This window comes from Ornithodoros turicata, chromosome 10, assembly GCF_037126465.1.
Source record: "Ornithodoros turicata isolate Travis chromosome 10, ASM3712646v1, whole genome shotgun sequence".
Lineage (NCBI taxonomy): Eukaryota > Metazoa > Arthropoda > Arachnida > Ixodida > Argasidae > Ornithodoros > Ornithodoros turicata.
The window spans coordinates 17,638,140-17,650,620 of NC_088210.1; the positions used below are offsets into that span (position 1 = coordinate 17,638,140).

At 42.2% G+C, this 12,481-nt stretch overlaps 2 long non-coding RNA genes across 2 annotated transcripts; both read right to left on the reverse strand.

The window, feature by feature from the left end:
- Positions 1-2,911: 2,911 nt before the first annotated feature.
- Positions 2,912-3,442, reverse strand: LOC135371236 (uncharacterized). The gene is made up of 4 exons (XR_010415541.1): positions 3,385-3,442; positions 3,221-3,276; positions 3,057-3,112; positions 2,912-2,955 (listed from the first exon to the last, which is right to left on the reverse strand). It is a non-coding gene; the product is annotated as an uncharacterized LOC135371236 (long non-coding RNA).
- A 749-nt stretch (positions 3,443-4,191) lies between these two features.
- Positions 4,192-4,727, reverse strand: LOC135370114 (uncharacterized). Its single transcript, XR_010415222.1, has 4 exons — positions 4,672-4,727; positions 4,514-4,569; positions 4,354-4,409; positions 4,192-4,249 (listed from the first exon to the last, which is right to left on the reverse strand). It is a non-coding gene; the product is annotated as an uncharacterized LOC135370114 (long non-coding RNA).
- Positions 4,728-12,481: the final 7,754 nt, after the last annotated feature.

Here is a 12,481-nt window from a genome sequence, read left to right on the forward strand (position 1 = left end):
CCTTTTTATTTCTTCACTGAAAATCGAAAATAAGGTAAGACTAACCTCTTGCTGTTTTCTGAGGCCAAATTTCGGAGGGCCATCCTCCTGTCTCAGTCCACCTGCAGAATAAAGAGGACCTCTTACTCAGTCTGTGTGCTTAATATCAGCTCAATAGGAGCCTTTTTGTTTCCTCACTGAAAATCGAAAAGAAGGTAAGACTAACCTCTTGCTGTTTTCTGAGGCCAAATTTCGGAGGTCCTTCATCCTGTCCCAGTCCACCTGCAGAATAAAGAGGACCTCTCACTCAGTCTGTGCTTAATTTCAGCTCAATAGGAGCCTTTTTATTTCTTCACTGAAAATCGAAAATAAGGTAAGACTAACCTCTTGCTGTTTTCGGAGGCCAAATTTCGGAGGGCCATCTTCCTGTCTCAGTCCACCTGCAGAATAAAGAGGACCTCTCACTCAGTCTGTGTGCTTAGTTTCAGCTCAATAGGAGCCTTTTTATTTCTTCACTGAAAATCGAAAATAAGGTAAGACTAACCTCTTGCTGTTTTCTGAGGCCAAATTTCGGAGGTCCTTCATCCTGTCCCAGTCCACCTGCAGAATAAAGAGGACCTCTCACTCAGTCTGTGCTTAATTTCAGCTCAATAGGAGCCTTTTTATTTCTTCACTGAAAATCGAAAATAAGGTAAGACTAACCTCTTGCTGTTTTCTGAGGCCAAATTTCGGAGGTCCTTCTTCCTGTCTCAGTCCACCTGCAGAATAAAGAGGACCTCTCACTCAGTCTGTGCTTAATTTCAGCTCAATAGGAGCCTTTTTATTTCTTCAGTGAAAATCGAAAATAAGGTAAGACTAACCTCTTGCTGTTTTCTGAGGCCAAATTTCGAAGGGCCATCTTCCTGTCTCAGTCCACCTGCAGAATAAAGAGGACCTCTCACTCAGTCTGTGCTTAATTTCAGCTCAATAGGAGCTTTTTTATTTCTTCAGTGAAAATCGAAAAGAAGGTAAGACTAACCTCTTGCTGTTTTCTGAGGCCAAATTTCGGAGGGCCATCTTCCTGTCTCAGTCCACCTGCAGAATAAAGAGGACCTCTCACTCAGTCTGTGCTTAATTTCAGCTCAATAGGAGCCTTTTTATTTCTTCAGTGAAAATCGAAAATAAGGTAAGACTAACCTCTTGCTGTTTTCTGAGGCCAAATTTCGAAGGGCCATCTTCCTGTCTCAGTCCACCTGCAGAATAAAGAGGACCTCTCACTCAGTCTGTGCTTAATTTCAGCTCAATAGGAGCTTTTTTATTTCTTCAGTGAAAATCGAAAAGAAGGTAAGACTAACCTCTTGCTGTTTTCTGAGGCCAAATTTCGGAGGGCCATCTTCCTGTCTCAGTCCACCTGCAGAATAAAGAGGACCTCTCACTCAGTCTGTGTGCTTAGTTTCAGCTCAATAGGAGCCTTTTTATTTCTTCACTGAAAATCGAAAATAAGGTAAGACTAACCTCTTGCTGTTTTCTGAGGCCAAATTTCGGAGGTCCTTCATCCTGTCCCAGTCCACCTGCAGAATAAAGAGGACCTCTCACTCAGTCTGTGCTTAATTTCAGCTCAATAGGAGCCTTTTTATTTCTTCACTGAAAATCGAAAATAAGGTAAGACTAACCTCTTGCTGTTTTCTGAGGCCAAATTTCGGAGGTCCTTCTTCCTGTCTCAGTCCACCTGCAGAATAAAGAGGACCTCTCACTCAGTCTGTGCTTAATTTCAGCTCAATAGGAGCCTTTTTATTTCTTCAGTGAAAATCGAAAATAAGGTAAGACTAACCTCTTGCTGTTTTCTGAGGCCAAATTTCGAAGGGCCATCTTCCTGTCTCAGTCCACCTGCAGAATAAAGAGGACCTCTCACTCAGTCTGTGCTTAATTTCAGCTCAATAGGAGCTTTTTTATTTCTTCAGTGAAAATCGAAAAGAAGGTAAGACTAACCTCTTGCTGTTTTCTGAGGCCAAATTTCGGAGGTCCTTCATCCTGTCCCAGTCCACCTGCAGAATAAAGAGGACCTCTCACTCAGTCTGTGCTTAATTTCAGCTCAATAGGAGCCTTTTTATTTCTTCACTGAAAATCGAAAATAAGGTAAGACTAACCTCTTGCTGTTTTTGGAGGCCAAATTTCGGAGGGCCATCTTCGTGTCTCAGTCCACCTGCAGAATAAAGAGGACCTCTTACTCAGTCTGTGTGCTTAGTTTCAGCTCAATAGAAGCCTTTTTATTTCTTCACTGAAAATCGAAAAGAAGGTAAGACTAACCTCTTGCTGTTTTCCGAGGACAAATTTCGGAGGTCCTTCATCCTGTCCCAGTCCACCTGCAGAATAAAGAGGACCTCTCACTCAGTCTGTGCTTAATTTCAGCTCAATAGGAGCCTTTTCATTTCTTCACTGAAAATCGAAAATAAGGTAAGACTAACCTCTTGCTGTTTTCTGAGGCCAAATTTCGGAGGTCCTTCTTCCTGTCTCAGTCCACCTGCAGAATAAAGAGGACCTCTCACTCAGTCTGTGCTTAATTACAGCTCAATAGGAGCCTTTTTATTTCTTCACTGAAAATCGAAAATAAGGTAAGACTAACCTCTTGCTGTTTTCTGAGGCCAAATTTCGAAGGGCCATCTTCCTGTCTCAGTCCACCTGCAGAATAAAGAGGACCTCTCACTCAGTTTGTGTGCTTAATTTCAGCTCAATAGGAGCCTTTTTATTTCTTCAGTGAAAATCGAAAAGAAGGTAAGACTAACCTCTTGCTGTTTCCTGAGGCCAAATTTCGGAGGTCCTTCATCCTGTCCCAGTCCACCTGCAGAATAAAGAGGACCTCTCACTCAGTCTGTGCTTAATTTCAGCTCAATAGGAGCCTTTTTATTTCTTCAGTGAAAATCGAAAAGAAGGTAAGACTAACCTCTTGCTGTTTTCTGAGGCCAAATTTCGGAGGTCCTTCATCCTGTCCCAGTCCACCTGCAGAATAAAGAGGACCTCTCACTCAGTCTGTGCTTAATCTCAGCTCAATAGGAGCCTTTATATTTCTTCACCGAAAATCGAAAAGAAGGTAAGACTACCTCTTGCTGTCTTTTGAGGCCAAATTTCGGAGGACCTTCTTCCTGTCTCAGTCCACCTGCAGAATAAAGAGCACCTTTCACTCAGTATGTGTGCTGAATTTCAGTTCAATAGGAGCATGCATTTTTATTTCTTCACAGAAAATCGAAAAGAAAGTATCACTAACATCTTGCTGTTTTCTCAGGCCAAATTTCGGAGGTCCTTCTTTCTGTCTCAGTACACCTGCAGAATAAAGAGGACCTTTCACTCAGTATGTGTGCTGAATATCAGTTCAATAGGAGCATGCATATTTATTTCTTCACTGAAAATCGAAAAGAAGGTAAGACTAACCTCTTGCTGTTTTCTGCGGCCAAATTTCGGAGGTCCTTCTTTCTGTCCCAGTCCACCTGCAGAATAAAGAGGACCTTTCACTCAGTACGTGTGCTGAATTTCAGCTCAATAGGAGCCTTTTTATTTCTTCACTGAAAATCGAAAATAAGGTAAGACTAGCCTCTTGCTGTTTTCTGGGGCCAACTTTCGGAGGTCCTTCATCCTGTCCCAGTCCACCCGCAGAATAAAGAGGACCGTTCACTCAGTATGTGTGCTTAATTTCAGCTCAATAGGAGCCTTTTTATTTCTTCACCCGAAAATCGAAAAGAAGGTAAGACTAACCTCTTGCTGTCTTTTGAGGCCAAATTTCGGAGGACCTTCTTCCTGTCTCAGTCCACCTGCAGAATAAAGAGCACCTTTCACTCAGTATGTGTGCTGGATTTCAGTTCAATAGGAGCATGCATTTTTATTTCTTCACTGAAAATCGAAAAGAAGGTAAGACTAACCTCCTCTTGTTTTCTGCGGCCAAATTTCGGAGGTCCTTCTTTCTGTCCCAGTCCACCTGCAGAATAAAGAGGACCTTTCACTCAGTACGTGTGCTGAATTTCAGCTCAATAGGAGCCTTTTTATTTCTTCACTGAAAATCGAAAATAAGGTAAGACTAACCTCTTGCTGTCTTTTGAGGCCAAATTTCGGAGGACCTTCTTCCTGTCTCAGTCCACCTGCAGAATAAAGAGCACCTTTCACTCAGTATGTGTGCTGGATTTCAGTTCAATAGGAGCATGCATTTTTATTTCTTCACTGAAAATCGAAAAGAAGGTAACACTAACAACTTGCTGTTTTCTGAGGCCAAATTTCGGAGGTCCTTCTTCCTGTCTCAGTCCACCTGCAGAATAAAGAGGACCTTTCACTCAGTGTGTGTGCTTAATTTCAGCTCAATAGGAGCATTTTTATTTCTTCACTGAAAATCGAAAATAAGGTAAGACTAACCTCTTGCTGTTTTCTAAGGCCAACTTTCGGAGGTCCTTCATCCTGTCCCAGTCCACCTGCAGAATAAAGAGGAGCTTTCACTCAGTATGTGTGCTTAATATCAGCTCAATAGAAGCCTTTTTATTTCTTGACCGAAAATCGAAAAGAAGGTAAGACTAACCTCTTACTGTTTTCTGAGGCCAAACTTCGGAGGTCCTTCTTCCTGTCTCAGTCCACCTGCAGAATAAAGAGGACCTCTCACTCAGTCTGTGCTTAATCTCAGCTCAATAGGAGCCTTTTTATTTCTTCACTGAAAATCGAAAATAAGGTAAGACTAACCTCTTGCTGTTTTCTGAGGCCAACTTTCGGAGGTCCTTCATCCTGTCCCAGTCCACCTGCAGAATAAAGAGGACCTTTCACTCAGTATGTGTGCTTAATATCAGCTCAATAGAAGCCTTTTTATTTCTTCACTGAAAATCGAAAATAAGGTAAGACTAACCTCTTGCTGTTTTCTGAGGCCAAATTTCGGAGGTCCTTCATCCTGTCCCAGTCCACCTGCAGAATAAAGAGGACCTTTCACTCAGTATGTGTGCTGAATTTCAGTTCAATAGGAGCATGCATATTTATTTCTTCACTGAAAATCGAAAATAAGGTAAGACTAATCTCTTGCTGTTTTCTGAGGCCAAATTTCGGAGGTCCTTCTTCCTGTCTCAGTCCACTTGCAGAATAAAGAGGACCTCTCACTCAGTCTGTATGCTTAATTTCAGCTCAATAGGAGCCTTTTTATTTCTTCACCCGAAAATCGAAAAGAAGGTAAGACTAACCTCTTGCTGTTTTCTGAGGCCAAATTTCGGAGGTCCTTCTTCCTGTCTCAGTCCACCTGCAGAATAAAGACTACCTCTCACTCAGTCTGTGCTTAATTTCAGCTCAATAGGAGCCTTTTTATTTCTTCACTGAAAATCGAAAATAAGGTAAGACTAATCTCTTGCTGTTTTCTGAGGCCAAATTTCGGAGGTCCTTCTTCCTGTCTCAGTCCACTTGCAGAATAAAGAGGACCTCTCACTCAGTCTGTATGCTTAATTTCAGCTCAATAGGAGCCTTTTTATTTCTTCACCCGAAAATCGAAAAGAAGGTAAGACTAACCTCTTGCTGTCTTTTGAGGCCAAATTTCGGAGGACCTTCTTCCTGTCTCAGTCCACCTGCAGAATAAAGAGCACCTTTCACTCAGTATGTGTGCTGGATTTCAGTTCAATAGGAGCATGCATTTTTATTTCTTCACTGAAAATCGAAAAGAAGGTAACACTAACATCTTGCTGTTTTCTGAGGCCAAATTTCGGAGGTCCTTCTTCCTGTCTCAGTCCACCTGCAGAATAAAGAGGACCTTTCACTCAGTGTGTGTGCTTAATTTCAGCTCAATAGGAGCATTTTTATTTCTTCACTGAAAATCGAAAAGAAGGTACGACTAACCTCTGTTTTCTGCGGCCAAATTTCAGAGGTCCTTCTTCCTCTCTCAGTCCACCTGCAGAATAAAGAGGACCTCTCACTCAGTCTGTGCTTAATCTCAGCTCAATAGGAGCCTTTTTATTTCTTTACTGAAAATCGAAAATAAGGTAAGACTAACCTCTTGCTGTTTTCTGAGGCCAACTTTCGGAGGTCCTTCATCCTGTCCCAGTCCACCTGCAGAATAAAGAGGAGCTTTCACTCAGTATGTGTGCTTAATATCAGCTCAATAGAAGCCTTTTTATTTCTTCACCGAAAATCGAAAAGAAGGTAAGACTAACCTCTTACTGTTTTCTGAGGCCAAATTTCGGAGGTCCTTCTTCCTGTCTCAGTCCACCTGCAGAATAAAGAGGACCTCTCACTCAGTCTGTGCTTAATCTCAGCTCAATAGGAGCCTTTTTATTTCTTTACTGAAAATCGAAAATAAGGTAAGACTAACCTCTTGCTGTTTTCTGAGGCCAAATTTCGGAGGTCCTTCTTCCTCTCTCAGTCCACCTGCAGAATAAAGAGGACCTCTCACTCAGTCTGTGTGCTTAATTTCAGCTCAATAGGAGCCTTTTTATTTCTTCACCGAAAATCGAAAATAAGGTAAGACTAACCTCTTGCTGTTTTCTGAGGCCAAATTTCGGAGGTCCTTCCTCTCTCAGTCCACCTGCGGAATAAAGAGGACCTTTCACTCAGTATGTGTGCGTAATATCAGCTCAATAGAAGCCTTTTTATTTCTTCACTGAAAATCGAAAAGAAGGTACGACTAGCCTCTTGCTGTTTTCTGGGGCCAACTTTCGGAGGTCCTTCATCCTGTCCCAGTCCACCCGCAGAATAAAGAGGACCGTTCACTCAGTATGTGTGCTTAATTTCAGCTCAATAGGAGCCTTTTTATTTCTTCACCCGAAAATCGAAAAGAAGGTAAGACTAACCTCTTGCTGTCTTTTGAGGCCAAATTTCGGAGGACCTTCTTCCTGTCTCAGTCCACCTGCAGAATAAAGAGCACCTTTCACTCAGTATGTGTGCTGGATTTCAGTTCAATAGGAGCATGCATTTTTATTTCTTCACTGAAAATCGAAAAGAAGGTAAGACTAACCTCCTCTTGTTTTCTGCGGCCAAATTTCGGAGGTCCTTCTTCCTCTCTCAGTCCACCTGCAGAATAAAGAGGACCTCTCACTCAGTTTGTGTGCTTAATTTCAGCTCAATAGGAGCCTTTTTATTTCTTCACCGAAAATCGAAAATAAGGTAAGACTAACCTCTTGCTGTTTTCTGAGGCCAAATTTCGGAGGTCCTTCTTCCTCTCTCAGTCCACCTGCAGAATAAAGAGGACCTCTCACTCAGTCTGTGTGCTTAATTTCAGCTCAATAGGAGCCTTTTTATTTCTTCACCGAAAATCGAAAATAAGGTAAGACTAACCTCTTGCTGTTTTCTGAGGCCAAATTTCGGAGGTCCTTCCTCTCTCAGTCCACCTGCGGAATAAAGAGGACCTTTCACTCAGTATGTGTGCGTAATATCAGCTCAATAGAAGCCTTTTTATTTCTTCACTGAAAATCGAAAAGAAGGTACGACTAACCACTGTTTTCTGCGGCCAAATTTCAGAGGTCCTTCTTCCTGTCTCAGTCCACCTGCAGAATAAAGAGGACCTTTCACTCAGTATGTGTGCGTAATATCAGCTCAATAGAAGCCTTTTTATTTCTTCACTGAAAATCGAAAAGAAGGTACGACTAACCACTGTTTTCTGCGGCCAAATTTCAGAGGTCCTTCTTCCTGTCTCAGTCCACCTGCAGAATAAAGAGGACCTTTCACTCAGTATGTGTGCGTAATATCAGCTCAATAGGAGCCTTTTTATTTCTTCACCGAAAATCGAAAATAAGGTAAGACTAACCTCTTGCTGTTTTCTGAGGCCAAATTTCGGAGGTCCTTCTTCCTGTCTCAGTCCACCTGCAGAATAAAGAGGACCTTTCACTCAGTATGTGTGCTTAATATCAGCTCAATAGGAGCATTTTTATTTCTTCACTGAAAATCGAAAAGAAGGTACGACTAACCACTGTTTTCTGCGGCCAAATTTCAGAGGTCCTTCTTCCTGTCTCAGTCCCCATGCAGAATAAAGGGGACCTTTCACTCAGTATGTGTGCTTGATTTCAGCTCAATAGGAGCATTTTTATTTCTTCACTGAAAATCGAAAAGAAGGTAAGACTACCTCTTGCTGTCTTTTGAGGCCAAATTTCGGAGGACCTTCTTCCTGTCTCAGTCCACGTGAAGAATAAAGAGGACCTTTCACTCAGTATGTGTGCTTGATTTCAGCTCAATAGGAGCATTTTTATTTCTTCACTGAAAATCGAAAAGGTAGGACTAACATCTTGCTGTTTTCTGAGGCCAAATTTCGGAGGCCCTTCTTCCTGTCTCAGTCCACCTGCAGAATAAAGAGGACCTTTCACTCAGTGTGTGTGCTTAATTTCAGCTCAATAGGAGCATTTTTATTGCTTCACTGAAAATAAAAAAGAAGGTAAGACTAACCTCTTGCTGTTTTCTGAGGCCAAATTTCGGAGGTCCTTCTGTGTGCTTAATTTCAGCTCGATAGGAGCATTTTTATTTCTTCACTGAAAATTGAAAAGAAGGTAAGACCGACCTCTTACGGTTTTCTGCGGCCAAATTTCGGAGGTCCTTCTTCCTGTCTCAGTCCACCTGCAGAATAAAGAGGACCTTTTTCACTCAGTATGTGTGCTTAATTTCAGCTCAATAGGAACATCCTATTTTTTTTTTCAACATGAAAAGAAGGTAAGACTCTTGGTGTTTTCTGAGACCATATTTTGAAGGTTCCAGTCCAATTCCACTTACAAAATAAGGAGCATCTTGTACTGAATATGCGAGTCTAATTTCAGCTCAGTATGATCATTTTTATTTCTCTTTATTTTCATTTCTCAGAGAGGTTTTTCTTTCTGTCCAATTGTACCTGCACAATGAAGAGCACCTACTGCCGTGTATGTGTGCTCAGTGTTATCTCAATTTCACTATTTTTATCTTTGGCTTTTAATTCCGAAGGCACCACTTTCTGCAAAGCGGTTTCTAGTGAATGAACATCTTCCCCTAGGGGAACTGGACCAAAATTGCTTCATTTGCGCTAGAGAGAAGCTCGTATATTTTCTCCCTGAAAATAAAACGATATGCGAGACTTCCGAATGAGTTGTTTTCATGAAAAAAAAAAAAAGAAACAAATAAAGCAGGAACCGCCAAGTAGCTTTCTAGGCAGGCCTGAAAGGAAGGAAAGGAAATTTCTATATTTTTCTCATCATGCACGTGGCACAACCGTGATGAGCTTTGTTGAAAGGGTGCCGTTGTCGAAGCACCGGCCAAGGGGTCAACTGGGACAGGTTGACCACAGGCTACTTCCTGTCAGCCCCAATAAAATATTTCTAGCTTCCACTACAACATTAGTACTACGTGTTTTGACTATCTTTCGACTATTATCTCCTAGTACTTCGAACAATTTGTGCGGCTCCTACGATTTATATTTTACCATTCATGGACTATTATGATGAAATTTGACTGAACCTCGAGACAAGGAGACAGTACGGGTTTATTCGCAGCCAGGACCTTTCAAGAAAGGCCCAATAAACCCGTACTATGCTCAAGAACCTGTTTGTGATCGTCTTTGTTCTCCTTGTCTCGGGGTTAATTTTATCATGTATCACCAGCTAGCCTGCATTTTAACACTTACTCACGTTATTTATTCCTTATTGCCCACCAACGGAAATCATCCATTATTTTTACGCTATTAATCCCCACGGTTCTGACGGTTATTCTGACGGGTACTTCGAACGGTTCCCGATATTTTGGACATTGCATTTGGATGACCTCTTGACCAGTGACACTATGAATTTTTGTTTCTATTCTCGAGTGAGTGAGTGCAAAAGAAAAAAAAAAAGTAAATTGGCACCCCCAACGTGGAAGCCGGTTACTCCATATACCACATAAACAACTCTGAGCACATGAACGTATATAGACACTTTGAGTGGTATAGCTTTACTTTACTAGCATTTCTGCTTCTAGAGTTACACTGTCTACCGATATTGTTTCTCGATTATTTCTGACTTTATTAATTTTATTAGTTGCGCGACCTTATGATATGTATTCCATTCTTCGACGATGATTATAGTGTGGCCGACGTTCTCTCCACGTCTGTATATGCTTGCAAGAGCTGATTCAACGCTCACCTTTCGGGTGCCACGAAATACCTCTTGTCAGGAATTCATCGGATACGCGACGCAAACGTGGTTTTTGAAGCTCAGTGGCGCGTTACCTCTCCAAAGCACCGTCACTGTGGTGGCCTCGTAAATATAGAACACACGCTTCTCAGTCACCCACACAAGCAACCTTTCTGGACCGCACTTACAGTGCTTCTAACTACTAGGCTATAGACCCTACAAGACTGACTACTCAACTCCTGTCCTCTCGCAATGACAAAATTGCTCGGTCCATGATCAAATCTAGCCAGCTAACGCTCTGCCCTGAAAGCACTACTATCCTTCTTGGACAACCTGGGACTTTGGTCCTCACCCTGTCTGGCTCATCAACCAAATTACAGCGAGGAATCGGGTAGAGTGTCGCCTCTGCCGATGACATACCCCAATCAAATACCTAAACCCAAAATAAAGTTGTCTTGTTCTGATATGTATTTGTGACTGCGTGTTCAGGAATAAACGTCGACATTTCCTCGAGGTTGAGAGCTTCTTGATTTTATTACTTTCTTAGGTTTCAATATTCAATTTTGGTTGTTGACAGATACCTTTACTGACAGCCACCCACCACCACTTGACATCCTATGATCACATGACTGCCCCTGACTGCTCTATAAAGCAACGCATTTTGCACAACTTTCACTTTCATGGTTATGCCTATATATACTATTGGTCTGGTACACAGATTACATTCCGGAATGGGCTGGACACCGTTGATTCACGTTAGGCTTAGCCTAGGGAGCATGTGACCAGGGTGTACCTTTCCGTTGGGCGAACAAGGACGATTGAATGCTGGCGTCCGGAAGGACTTTCCGTGCTCTTTACGCGAAAAAGATGGCGGGAAAATACCTCCAAACGTTAGTGCTTTCCCTGCTGTGCTGGGAGGTGCGCCGAGGCAGACGATTGTCTTCTGCACTGTAAATATATTCACTGCGCATGTTCCCACGCCCCGTTCTTTGCCAGACTGAGAAAAGATAACCGAATCCCGCAAAACGCCCGCCCCGTCAAATCAAGTTCACGCACGTCTAGATAACAGCCTGATAATGCCCTGTGAAAACTTTGCGGTGAACCGGCTGATAACCCGCGCAAAGAGATGGAGCGAAAAAAAAAAAAATGAAACTGTTTGTTAGCGCTAAAAGTTCGTCAAATATGCTTGGCCATACCATATATTTCCTATGTTTTTGCTCGGACGGGTTTATTGCAATGACGATGACAAGAGACACTGAATAGTTGTCAACGTTCAATTCAGTGTCTGCGTCGAATGCGTAAAGCCTTATTAGAGTCACTAAACAAGCTTATTTAGTGACTCTAAGCCTTACAAGGGCATAATCGGGAAATAGCCTGATAGAAGATACGTATACGCGATGACTGCTGCTACATGGAACAATAGAACACGGCTTTAGACATAATTGTGGACCCTCATCTCCATATCTTTCTTTTCTAACTCTAACTAACTAACTAGCTAACTCTGCACCCGCACACGGTGCAGGCACCAAAGTCGCAGAGGACCATGTCTCTAACCAGTCCGAATTACCGGCGTCCTTTTAATCAGTAGGCGAACGGGTTTCTAACAGACCCAGTAACAAGACAGACAAATATAGAGACACAAGTAGAACGGAGGAAGACGAATAGTGTAAGGAAAAACGGACTTAAGGACATTTACAATATGGCGCCCTTAACATCCGTTCCTCATGTTTTATTTGATACTTCTTATTAATCCAGAAAGGGTAACTGCAGAAGCTGTATAGTAGCAGCATCCAGTAAGTTGAACGGTGACAAAGATTGACAGCACAGCCACCATCTTCACAATGACGGGAAAGAAAACAAACATTAACTGAAATCAATCACACGCAATCAAGAAGGCTCGGTGCAGGGTATAGCGCACTGCCTTGCCTTCTTGATCCCAGGTTCAATACTACAGAAGGCAATACTACAGAAAAAAAGAAAGAAAAATCAGTTCGGGCAACTAATTCAGAATATAACCCAATAGAGTAAAGCCCAGACTTGCCCTTCATAAGGGTGATAGAGCAGTATGATTATTGGCAGTTCTTAACCTGGAGACGCCCACAAACTAAATTATCCTTACTTCGACAGTGTAGCAAAACTGGCAAACATTGATCAAGCACACTGTTTACGCACAGTACCGACTTGGAAAGTTCAAATACCGCGAACGAAATGCAGTATACACAGTTACTGTCTTGCCCTGCAGAGCCATTGGTTACATGAAGTTCTTTTTCTCGTAAAATAAACTGAATCTGTCACACACCTTCCTACCATTAATAAGTGCTTATCAATCACGCAATCTTCTAGCATTAAGCACCCGTCATATCATGCAACTCGGCTTTGCCGCTGAAAGATGACACTATACCCTCTCTACGGATATGAGTTTTTGTGATAGGTGTTATACTGTGCTTATTCTTCGGTTT